This window comes from Arvicola amphibius, chromosome 2 (genome assembly GCF_903992535.2).
Source record: "Arvicola amphibius chromosome 2, mArvAmp1.2, whole genome shotgun sequence".
NCBI classification, from domain to species: Eukaryota; Metazoa; Chordata; class Mammalia; order Rodentia; family Cricetidae; genus Arvicola; species Arvicola amphibius.
Window position 1 is genome coordinate 90,534,619 of NC_052048.2, and position 12,512 is coordinate 90,547,130.

Below are 12,512 nucleotides of genomic sequence, written 5' to 3' on the forward strand. Positions count from 1 at the left end.
TACTACCGATTTGGTATTCCGTCAAAGCAACACAACACAAGATACATTTTAACGCCAGTCTGTTTTTATAAGGATAAAAACCCAAAGAGCTCCTGTGTTTAACAGGCACTAGGAGACATTACATGAACAAAACACACAAAGTCCCTGGCCTGGTAGCACTCAAGCTGCTTAGAAAAGGCGTATCAGAACAAAGCAGTTACAAGGCCCTGAATATTTGTTAAGTACAGAAATGTCCAATCACTTGACTTTTTAGTAAATCTTTGACATGGAAATTATCAAAATAAATCAGTGATACGCCAAGAACTCGTCCCATACGTGCCCGCCCTTGCTCTCCAAGAGAGCTGTGATAGGGAAGGGAGTGGTCCCTACGACTGCGACTAAATCTTTGGAGTCATTGTTATTCTCTGCAGATTTCAAGGAAGCCAGCCTCACAAGGGCAGGTCTGCCGTCAGTAAACTGGGGACAAGAAAACATCTAGTCCGATACTTGGAGCAGGTCCGTTTCCTTTGTGCTTACCCAGTAGTTGGCAACACTTGCCTACTGAGAAGTCACTAGGAGACTAGCCAGGAGACAGACATCGGCGGGGTGCAATTTCTCACTCCTAAACCACCAACATCTGGATAAAAGGGGAGCTAGACGGTGAACGGTAGGGGCCTGTATTAAGGTCTCCTGTAGGCGCCAGCATCGCGGAAGTGAAGCGTCAGACACCCCAAGTTTGGGGGCGTGGGCAGCGGTGCCTGCACAGGCAGGCTGGGGAGAACAATGAGATATCCGGGAGGAAGAGGAGGATGAACACATTAAGCCTCAAATAGAAAGGCAGGGGTCTGCAGCATCATCCGTGGCGTTGATCCGCCCCGGGAGCAGAGGTCCAGCGGCCGATCACGAAGCCTAGCTCTGAACCCACCAGGGAAAAGGCCAGGGAAATGCACGCCTGATGGCGGCCGCACGCGCGAGAAGAGCGCCGCCCCAGTGCGCACGCGCAGAGCCTCGGCCGGTTCCCCCGCGCCCGCCGCGCGGGAGAAGCTACGCACAGCACAGAGAGGCGCCGCGTCTGGGTGAGCGCTCGTCCCCCTCCCTTTTCTCCCGCCGTGCTTTGCGCGCGGCCGGTGGGCGGGGGAGGGAGGGGAGGGGAGGCGGCGGTGGCAGCCATGTTGTTGTGAGTCTCTGTGCCTCACCCTCGGTACTTCGGTGGTTCGGAGGAGGAGGGGGAGGAGAAGAAGGAGGTGGGGTGGGGGGGAGGGAGGTAGGAGGAGAAAGAAGACGTCGCCGCCACCGGAGGCGGAGGGGGAGGACGGCCGGCCGAGAGCGTCGCCGCCGGTGCCCAACGGTCGGTGTCCCCCGGCTGAGGCAGCGCGGCCGCAGCAGCCCTGTAAGTCAGCCCGCGCTCGCTCCGTCTCGTCCGTGGGCGCTGCGGGGCGGGGGGCCGGCTCCGGGGCTTTGTGTGGCGGCCTCTACGGGAGCAGGCCTCTGGGCGGGAAGAGGCCGGGCCTGGGCGGGTGTCGACGGCGGGCTGCGGCCTGGGCCCCGCTCGCACAATGCCGGGGGAGGGGAGCCGGAAGGGGGTGTGCGCCGGCGGGGGAGGGGGGTGCAGCTCGCTGCTTTTTTTTTTTTTTTCACCCCCGCTTCCTTCCCGCGCCCTGCGCCCCGCGCCCCGGCTGGCCCGGCCGGAGCCGCTTCGGTGGCCTCTAGTGACCGAAGCCGTCTGCTTTCCAGCCTCAGCCCGTGGGGTCCCGCAGTCTGGAAGCAGCACGGTGGAGCCAGGGAAACGTGCGCCTTGGAAGTGGGTGAAGCGGAAAGGAGTGGTTTTATGAAAAACGAGTGTATGGGGGGGGCGGTGGAGGGGGTGGGTGGCGAGGGTCGGGGGAGAGGGAGGGGGGGGTCTCCGAGGCCTGCCAGTGTCCAGGAAAACCTCGGCAGACGGCTACAGATGTGAAAGAAAACAGAGACTGGGGTTCGACCGGTTCAGGTTCCTTAGTAAGGAGCGTGGTGTTTTTGTTAGGGGAACATCTCTTGCTACCCCGAAGAGTGTGCAACTCCAAAACCGAAGGCCACAGGGGCGACTTGAAAGTCTTAGCCGTAGTTCTGCGTGTGAATCCGGGCAGATTTGGAAGGGAATAAACTGCCGCGTTGATGCCCAAACACGTGTAAAGTTGGTGTCTCTTTCCAAGAAACACAGCTCTAGAAACCCTCTTTTTTTCTTAGCTTTAGCCTTTATTCTGTAACACCTTGGAACTTTTGGGGAAAGGAATGGATTGCGGACATTTTATGTGCAAGAAGACAAAATGCCTTGACGGCGCTTAAGATTTTAAGAAATCTGGAGGCCGAGGTTTTTCTGTAAGGGTTTTAGGGGAACTGCTTTTAAATGCTTGACAGGCTCTAATGCCTGGAAAGGATACAGTGTGTCACGAAAGCAATTTTAAGAAGTTACCTTGGCATGTTAAAAGCTTGTTCATGGCTTAGATTCGTGACTCTTCACCATGTGACAGGGTGAATTGGAGGATATAGGAAATTCTAGCCAGGAATCCTGTTTAAAAATACAAAGATGGATATTTTTAATTGGTTAATAATAAGCCTCTTGCTAGTCTAAGATCTTGCTTTTTATAAATGATTTACGTCGTGTGAACAGTCAAATAATTGACGGCATGCTTTTTTTTTTTTGCAAGAATGTCTTTAAAACTAATTTCCAGGGAAATTTTGTTGTAGCACAGCTCTTCCACACAAAAAAGTTACAATAACTTTTTGTATTTCAGAAACTTGCTACAATATCCAGGATTTTTGTTTTATTTTTCTTATTTTGTGTCCCAATCTAGCTGATTTACCTTAAGTGGGTTTGCCATGTGCACTTTTAAGCATTTTTCAGGCAATCTAAGTTGTTAAGTTTTTAATGAAATTTTCTTTGTCTTGAGTTCAAAGTTCTTTTAGGTGATTCATCATTTACTGAGATTTTAAAGTAACTTTTTCTTAGAAATCATACTACATTTTTATGTAACTTTTTGTCCGTGTGTTTGTGGCATGCATATGGAGGTCAGAGAAAGTGTGGGTGTCAGTTCTTTCCTCCCACCATGTGGTTCCGGGGAACGCAGGATGTTTTGCTTTAAGCAGGCTTCTACTTACTGCCTTGTCTGTCCAAGATTTTAAAGTAACTTATCAATAAGGGTACAAAAAACATGAATTTTTTTCTTTCTTTTGTAACTTTTATATTTGCTAATTAATCTTTCTAGTGTTGAGATAATTTGTCTTTTAAGTTTGTGTTTGTCCAAGTTATCAGAAATAGTAAGCAGTTTAGGCCAGGTATGACAACCAGAACCAATCTTCTCTCAACAAAGACTGCCTCTTTGTGTGTGTCTGTGTAGACAATAGTGTTGTTGGAATTTGGGACCTTGTGCATACTAGAGTGAGTGCTCGACCACCCAGGTACATACCCAGCCTTTTTATATATGCTCATCATAGCAATTTGAAATGGAAGTTAGTTTGTTTCTTGTTCTCAACATCTTCATGGCTCCTAATTTGGAGTTTCATTGAGTTTCTATAACAAGAAAATATTTTGTAATTTTCATATTTGTAAAACCTATATTTATCTGAACTACAGTATTTAAATACTCAAATCTTACATGACTTTGTCTGACTTAGCAGTCATTCACAGCTTGAGACCATTTTACTAACAAGTTAATAAAAAGATTGCATTTGTAGGTGTTTAATAGCTTGTGACATTAAATAGATACCTTATTTCATATTTTTAAGAAGGCATGAAAACTGGCTTACACTTACTGTCTTTTCTTCTTGTTTGTCTATTAGGTGAATTGTAATAGGAAATTAAAAGCTATGCTGAACCCTTTCCTTCTTTTTCCTGTAAGTGTGCCCCTGCAGAAAATGTGTTCAACCTCAGGAGACCAACCAGAACAGACATTTGTTTCTACAGGAGAGGACAGTAGTTGTCTAATACTACCTGTGACTGTGCTAGGTTATCATAGCTCTATCAGTAATGGAGATTGTTGAACTACCATCAGTCTTAACCTTGCCTCTCAATTCAGTAGGTTCTGAATTTTGGTGCAGTAGAAAAATGTTCAAACTATAATGGTCTGATAGTGCTATTTTATCGACAAGTCAGTTTTTTACGAGTTACTGCTTTGTGGTTGAAATGTGAACTTAAAAGTATTTTCAGACCTTTCTAGTGTGTGGAACACTAGAATTATATAGATGGGTGGCAGGGTTTTTCTTAATTTTTTAGGAAATAGTATATTTAGAGATGAGGTGATTTTTTTTTCTTCCAATATATTCCAAGAGATTTAACTTATTTACAAATGCAAATTTAGGATTTGTCTAGTTAACAAGTATCACCTTACAGAGAGTCCCTTTAAGTTTTAACTGAATTATGGACACTTGTCTTTCATTGACTTTTTAAATGAGTAGTTTTGTTTGAGGCTTGTCTGACTTCTTTTTGGGGTCTAAAATGGCTTAAAAAATTTAAAGTGATTTGACTGTTTAAACAAAAGGATGGTTTCTTTAGTTAGCCCCATTCTGCCAAGTTTAGATACTGTAGTCTTAATCCATGTCACTTACTTTGACTTTTCTTATGTTCTTTTGTGGAAGGATAAAAGACTTTAGAGTACTGAAAAACATCCAGATGTGTCCATCTGATGTGCCTGTCATACTAGCAACCAACTACAGAAAAGCAATATCAAATGCAAAAGGGTGCCATTATCTTTTAATTGACTGCAAATGGGACAGGAAGAAACAAAATCATTATCACCTACTTTCTGGCAAAGGATGTGCTTGGGCTCTACACTGATCTTCCCTACCCCCAAATTTGTTTCCTGGAAAGGATTTAGTGTGCTAGGCTGTTCTGATATACTACAAGACCAAGATATCTATCTACTCAGCACTGGCTGTTAGGCATGTCCAACTCTTGGCCCCTCTGCTGCATGCCATTAAGAATACCTATGGATGCATTTAAACATAAAACCCTAAACTCACTTAAAAACATTATAAAATACTTTGTGTGATTCTCAAGTATGAAGTTCATAGATGGTAATGTGGTGTCACAGTGTCTTTGGATACCCTTAGACGTAATAAAAGATGTAACTGATGGCCAACAAATACATAATGTGATGGGATTGGGAAAGTAGGAGAGTATTATTTCTGTATTTATAGTCCTTAAAAAAAAAAAAAAAAGCCGGGCAGTGGTGGTGCCCGCCTTTAATCCCAGCACTCAGAAGGCAGAGGCAGGTGGATCTTTGTGAGTTAGAGGCCAGCCTGGTCTACAAGATCTAGTTCCAGGAAAAGGCTCCAAAGCTTCAGAGAAACCCTGTGTCGAAAAACAAACAAAAAACCAAAAAGCCTGATTTCTGTTGTAGTTGACTTACCAAAAGTAGCAAGTTCTTTTCTTTGTATGTTCAAGTGTTGAGCACAGAAATGAATGGGCACAGTATATGTGTGGCGATCAGAGGATAACATTGGGTATGGTTCTTACTCTCAACCATGTTGCAATTGGGGGGGGGGTCTCTTGTTTGCCATTGCACAACAGGTTTGCTGAGCTTTAGTGGTTTCTCTTGTTTCCATTTTCCATCCACCATTAGGGAACTGGTTTTATGTAGGTTTTGGGGGATCTGAACTCAGGTTCTCACTCTTAAGTACTTTACTGACATCTCCGTATCCCTTTGGCACAATTTCCAAAAGACTAACTAGAGATACCTTAGTTAAGATTAAACAATTGGTTTTAACTAAGCCTTAATTAAGGTACAGTGGTTTTATTCAGACAGTACAACTAAGTTAAATATAGAGACAGAATGGATCTATAGCCCTGTAATAGGCAGTCAAAATTGTAAATAAAGAAACAATAGGCTGAATTATATGACTTGTTAACTATCAGAAAAATTAGATACTGTATGTAGTGATGGTGCACGCCTTCAATCCAAACACTAGGGAGGCAGAGGCAGATGTATCTCGGCTTTCCAGGCTAGTCTGGTCTACAGAGCAAGTTCCAGGATAGCTAGGGCTACACAGAGAAACCATGTCTCTAAAAATTAGATACAGGTATGCGTTCCTTGAACTATTTTATCTGTACTTTTGTGATTAAATGCAAGACATTTCTGTAGTAAAATCTGAATTTTTTTTTTAATGGTACCTGGAAGGACAGCTGTGTGTGGGCGCTGGGAACCGAACTCTTATATTTTTGGTTGTGAGCCTAGCCTTTAATGGCTGAGCCATCCCTCCAGGTTAAAATCTGAATCTTTAGTCATAGTATTGCACGAAGTTCTGAAGTTAGACAATGGGTTTAGTTTTTTACTACAGATGTTTTCTTGTATTTTGGGTGTGTGGATGGGGTAGAGTATGGTAGAGGGTAAGAGTAGGATCTTATGTAGCCTAGGTTAGTCTGGAACCCCCTGAGACTCTTAACCAGTTGCTGGGATTATAGGTAAACTGTACCTGGCTTGGACCTTTTGACTGAAGCACAGTTACAATTGATTTTCAAAGAATAGAGACAAATGCTTTAATTTTAAATTCTGTGGCTTCTACACCAGCAGAAGAGGAGTACTCTTAAGCTCTTGCTAAAAATTGCCACTTTTAAATCAGAATTCTTGTTGAGGAAGTATTCAAGGAAAGTTAAAAATAAGTATATTTGTTTCTGAATGTTCTCTTTTCATTAAGGTATATTATCAGAAGCACATTGTTTGAGGATTCTAAGTTGGTCTTTAGATGTTGGTTATCAGTGATTCATAGTCTTAAGGAATTTATACTGTAGAGAAAGGGTTAACTTGGGATTTTAGTGCAGTATGTTAACTGTCATAGAAGTGATATTACAAAAGTGGCTGTGGCCTCTTAGGTAAAGAATACAGTGATCAGGAAAAGCTTTGCATAGGTATAGTTGGATCTGAAAAGAATAAAGAAGTTAGGGTCAGTGAGATGACTTAGTAAAGATATTTTTCTTGCAAGCCTGACAAATCTAAGTTGTTCCCCTAAACCAATAAAAAGGTTGAAGGAGAGAACTGACTGTCAAGTTGTCCTCTGACCTCCACATGAGTGGTGTGATAGAGGCATCCACACATTCTTGTCATGGTGATACGAATAAAGATTTAGAGACACTAATATTATCAAGAGATAGATGAACTGTTTTTCAATTAGAGGGATTTACATATAATGACTCTGCTGGGAGAGAACTGACAGTAGATATGAATGGGACACCTTGAGCTCACCATAATGAAGTCATCTAATTTAATACTTGTTTAGACTTTGGACACCCAGGATTATGGTTCAGGAAGATTTAAACAAAGTGCCATCTTGGAGCCAGCCTAAAATTGTTACGTAATTGCTTTCTCTGTTGTATTTGGATTTTGGCATGTAACCCGTCCTTGAGATTGATTGGGGAAAAATATTACTGGAATTTCATTGAAGACACTACCTGTTAACAGTTCTATCCCTTCTCTAAGAAATAGTCCTTTAAATGGTAATGCTTAGGAGATAATACTTTCTTCTTTTTCCCCTGTGAAATATTATTTCATGTTAATTTTCCAAATGGTAATTTCAGGAAATCAGTAAACCAGTCTAGTCTGAATATTAAGAGTCAAGTCAAAAATGACTATTCCTGAACAAAGTTCCAGAAGTTTATGTACTAGAATGAGAAATAAGTAATTCATTTCTAAAAAACAAATTTTGAACAAAAACTTTTTCTATATGTGGAAATACTTTCTTTCCTTGGGTTTTGTGCTAGCACATTTGAACTCTTCCTCAAGAATGAAGATGGAGAGGCAAAGAGAAATTTTTACTGTGGGGCCAGTATTTACAGCTAAGGTTCTACATATGGTGAATGCAGTACATCAAAGCATAAACAGTCTATTGGATGATTATGTGATATTCTTTGGGTAAACAGAAAGGTGCTCACACTGTTAGCTCAAAGCCAAGATCTACCAGTGAATCCCTTTCCATTCCAAATTTGACTTAGAAAAGCAGTCCTTTACTTGCTCCAACTAGTGTTTCAAACTGTCATTGTCTTTCATGGTAGGCAGTTGGAAATGGGGCTTTCTCTTCCAAGGTCATGACCTGAAGAATTTGTAGGAATCTTGAGGCATTTCAGATAGCAGGTAATGGAGCTCCTAACATGTTACAAACCCATTCAAAATCATCATGTAGAGATCTTTGTGACAATCACAGGCCCCTGGACCATTATCAAAACTATAGCCAAAGTTTGAGGGGATCATTAATTATTGTGAGGGAAGGCATGTCTGCAGTAGCAGACTGCTGCCTTGTCCCATTGCATGTGTTTTCAGGAAGCAGAGTTATATCTTGGATATTGAAGGGTATACCTGATATATTTTTCTATAAATTTTTTAAAAATTTCACTCTGTGTGTGTGTGTCTCGTGCGTGTATGTGTGCGATCGTTCATTTAACTTTGAGTTTTCTCTTTCTACAATATGGGCTCTGGGTGTGGAATTCTGGTCATTAGGCTTTACATTAGGCCATTTAAAAAATCTTAAATGGTTAAAAGTTAGTCAATTTAGAATTTATTTGCTGGTTTTATTACTAGTCTTATTCAATATCTACTTTGCTGGTTTTTGTTGTTGTTGTGATATTTTGTTTATGTATTAACAAATAAAGCTTGCCTGCAGATCGGAGAAGCAGAAAGGCCAGCCACTAGAGAGTTCTTTTACCTCTACCAATGCTTAGATCGAAGGAGCGATCCTGTCCTCAGACTGCATCTTTCTCCTCCACCAAACCTCAAACTGCACTGAGCACCTGTCTCCACCTCCCTAGTGCTGGGATTAAAGGCATGGAATCCCAAGTGCTGGTGATCACCTTTGTGTGAACTCTGTTTCTCTTTTAGACAGATTCAATCTGTGTAGCTCAGGGTGGCCTTGAATTAACAGAGATCCCTCAGCCCATCTTCCTAAGTCCTGGGAATAAAGGTGAGTGCGACCACTCCCTGGCCTCTAGTGGCTTAGCTCTGCACTCTGATCTTCAGGCAAGCTCTATCTATCTATCTATCTATCTATCTATCTATCTATCTATCTATCTATCTATCTATCTATCTATCTATTTTTGGTTTTTTTCGAGACAGGGTTTCCCTGTAGTTTCTAGAGCCTGTCCTGGAACTAGCTCTTGTAGACCAGGCTGGCCTCGAACTCAGAGATCCGCCTACCTCTGCCTCCCAAGTGCTGGGATTAAAGGCGTGCGCCACCACTACCGGGCCAAGCTTTATTTGTTAAAACATAAACAAAATATCACTAATTTGTTTTGATTTTCGGGACAGGGTTTCTTTGTGTAGCCCTGGTTGTCCTGTAACTCAGCTCTGTAGACCAGGGTGACTGAACTCACAGAGATCTGCCTGCCTCTGCCTTCCTATTGTCTGGGATTAAAGACATGTACCACTATGCCCAGTTTGGTTTTTGTTTTTGTGTTTCCTCTGATAGTACTAGAATTTTCTATTTAAAGAACATAGAATTATATTTAAGTTGTATTGAAGAATCTTTTATCACAGATCTGCCTCCTTTTAAAAAGTTTTTATTAAAGTTTTTTTTAAAAACTACAATGTAAAATTTAAGGTTTTTTTGTGTATGGGTGTTTTGCCTGTGTGTATGTCTGTGCACTGGTGCCCGAAGAAGCCAGAAGTTATTGGATCTCCCAGAACTAGAGTAACAGACGATTGTGAACTGCCATATTGTTGCTGAGAATTGAATCCAGATCCTCTGGAAAAGCAGTCAGTGCTGTTAATTGCTGAGCCATCTCTGCAGCCTCCAGAGTTGAGGATATTTGATTGTTTCATCTCACTGAAATTTAGTTGGTGAGAAGTAAATAATCAACAATTCATAGTTTACTTGAATGTTTGAGAAATTGAAATTTATTATTACCTGAAAGACTCCTTTTATTTAATTCAAAGATTTGTACAGACCATATATTTTATACTATTTCATGAATTAGAATATTTAAAGCTTTTAACTGTTAACAGAGTTGTTATAAACTTAAAAACTATTAGAATATTAAATCAATATTTAGCCTATTTGGAAGAGCTAGTATGCATATAAAGACATTCTTTTTTTTCTTTTAAGTTGTCTTGAAAATTGCTCTTATTGGGATTTCTGTGTTAGCATTTATGTAAAAGTTACAATGAGAGCTGGAGAACTGGCTCAGTAAAGTGCCTGGCATGTAGGTATGAAGATCTGACTTTGGATTCCTGGACACCCCACATAACAAGCCAGGCATGGTCATACATATCTTTAACCCCAGTTCAGGCATGGGTGGAAACAAGCCTATTACTGAAATTCATTGTCCAGACAGCTTGACTCAATTGATAAACATTAAGACTTCAAGTTCAGCTCTTGCCTTGTCTCAGTATATAAAGCTGGAGTGGCAAGATAACTCATATCTGCCTCTGGCCTACACATATATACTAGCAAGTACAGACAGCTCCCACACAACACAGCACATAGACAGAAAAGGCTGTGGTGGTCTGTGTTAAAGTCTATAATGGGTGATCCACGTTGACTGATTAAGCATGTTCTCAGAGCTTACAAAAGAGCTGCTGGGTGTCAGAGAACAACATGTCTCTGAACATGTACTGAACAGGAGCTTATTTGAAAGAAGAGTGATTAAATAATATTACTGAGCCTGGTGGTGTGACATTTGCCTGTAAACCCAGTGCTTTGAAAGTGGAGTCAGGAAGATCAGGAGTTCATGATCCTTCTTGCCTACATAGTTAATTTGCCCTGACCCCCAAATATGCACATTGAAATTTTTGAAAGAAAAATCTTTTAAACTGCATCAAAGAACTGACATTTGGTATTTTTCTTGATATAGTGGATGTTGTATTGGAACATATAATGTTTTTAAAAAGTCCATGGGCTTTTGTTACCATTAAACCATTTTTTTTCTGTTAAGCTTGGATTGTTCAGTTAAGCATTGGTGGGTAAATAATTCTATTAATGCAGCTGTTTGCACGAGGCAAATCCCTCCTCCCCCATCCTTTCCATCTTATTTTCCTCCTGCTCCTGCTCTTTTTGTCCTTCCATTTTTCTCTCTACTTACCAGCCCCATCTATCCTTCCTCCTCCTGTCTTGCTATTGGTCGTTCAGCTCTTTATTAGACCAGTCAGAGTAACACAGCCTCACAGAGCCAAACAAATGCAACATAAAGAGATGCAACACATCTTTACATCATTAAACAAATGTTCCACTGCATAAACAGATGTAACACACCTTAAAATAAAATGTGATGGTAAAGCCTTAGGTCTACATAATAGTTGGTTTCTCTCCCCCAGTTTGGAATTTTTCGTTTTGTGGGTTTATTAGTGACCTCTGTTAATTTCTCCCTTACCCCTATATTCTGGATTTGTTACTTTATTAAGTTTGGATTTGGGGCTGTTTTAGGCACGATACTTTATAAGGAGTGGCACTATTTCATACTACATTAATAATACTATGAGGCGTGTGTCTTCTGCTTTTGGGGTGGTGAAGTTTTAATTTTTAAATATTTGTTTTGGTGTGCATGCATACCTGCCATAGAGAGCATGTAGAGGTTGAGGGACAACTTATAGAAGTTGGTGCCCTCCTTCCACCATATCGGTCTTGGAGTCTTGAACTCAGGTCATCAGGCTTGGTAGTAGATTCCTTTTCTGAGCCATTATGCCAGCCCAATGCTGAGATGTTAAATTAGAAAAGAACATAAACTTAGAAATACTGGTTGCTATTTTTTTTTCTTGGTAGAGTAACATATCTTTTTCACTTGTGCCTTTGACATGATTTCAATCACTTTTGTGCTATCTTAATAGTTGTCTAAAGCGAGTCATCTTCATTGCCTTCTAAATTATCTGACTTCAGGTTATTGTCAAATTAGAAGCTATCATTAGTTAAAATATTTTGATCTCTAGTATTTTTTCCAAAATAAATCAGTTTCACAAACAGTTTTTTTCTCAAAGTTATTGAAAGACTGAGTGCCTTGTAGTATGAAAACTAATGAGAGATAAAATTCTTGATTTTTTTTTCTTTAAAGATTTATTTATTATGTATACAACATTCCTTCCATGTATGCTTGCATACCAGAAGAGGGCACTAGATCTCATTATAGATGGCTGTGAGCCACCATGTGGTTGCTGGGAATTGAACTCAGGACCTCTGGAAGAGCAGTCAGTGCTCTTAACCTCTGAGCCATCTCTCCAGCCCCTTTTTTTTTTTTTGAAGGGAGTTTTAACGGGAGGCCTTATTTGCATTTATGGACATGTATATTTTGCCTTCTTGAGGATTTGGTCTCTGAGATTTAATTTTCAAAGAGGTAAAACATTTTTATGTTTTTTTTTTTTTTTTTTGGTTTTTTTTGAGACAGGGTTTCTCTGTGGCTTTGGAGCCTGTCCTGGAACTAGCTCTTGTAGACCAGGCTGGTCTCGAACTCACAGAGATCCGCCTGCCTCTGCCTCCCGAGTGCTGGGATTAAAGGCGTGCGCCACCACCGCCCGGCTGAGGTAAAACATTTTTATGTAGAAACATTTGATAGGTTTTTATCTAGTGACTCTAGTGGGCTGGAATAA

At 41.0% G+C, this 12,512-nt stretch overlaps 1 protein-coding gene across 13 annotated transcripts in view; it reads left to right on the forward strand.

Moving 5' to 3' along the window:
* Positions 1 to 1,241: 1,241 nt before the first annotated feature.
* The window catches only part of Pum2 (pumilio RNA binding family member 2), an 81,917-nt gene continuing 70,646 nt past the window's right edge, over positions 1,242 to 12,512 (forward strand). For all 13 annotated transcript variants that reach the window (XM_038317986.1, XM_038317990.1, XM_038317993.1 and 10 more), the window contains exon 1: positions 1,242 to 1,369. The gene's annotated coding sequence lies outside the window, so the exon portion shown is untranslated. The remainder of the gene's footprint in view (positions 1,370 to 12,512) is intronic.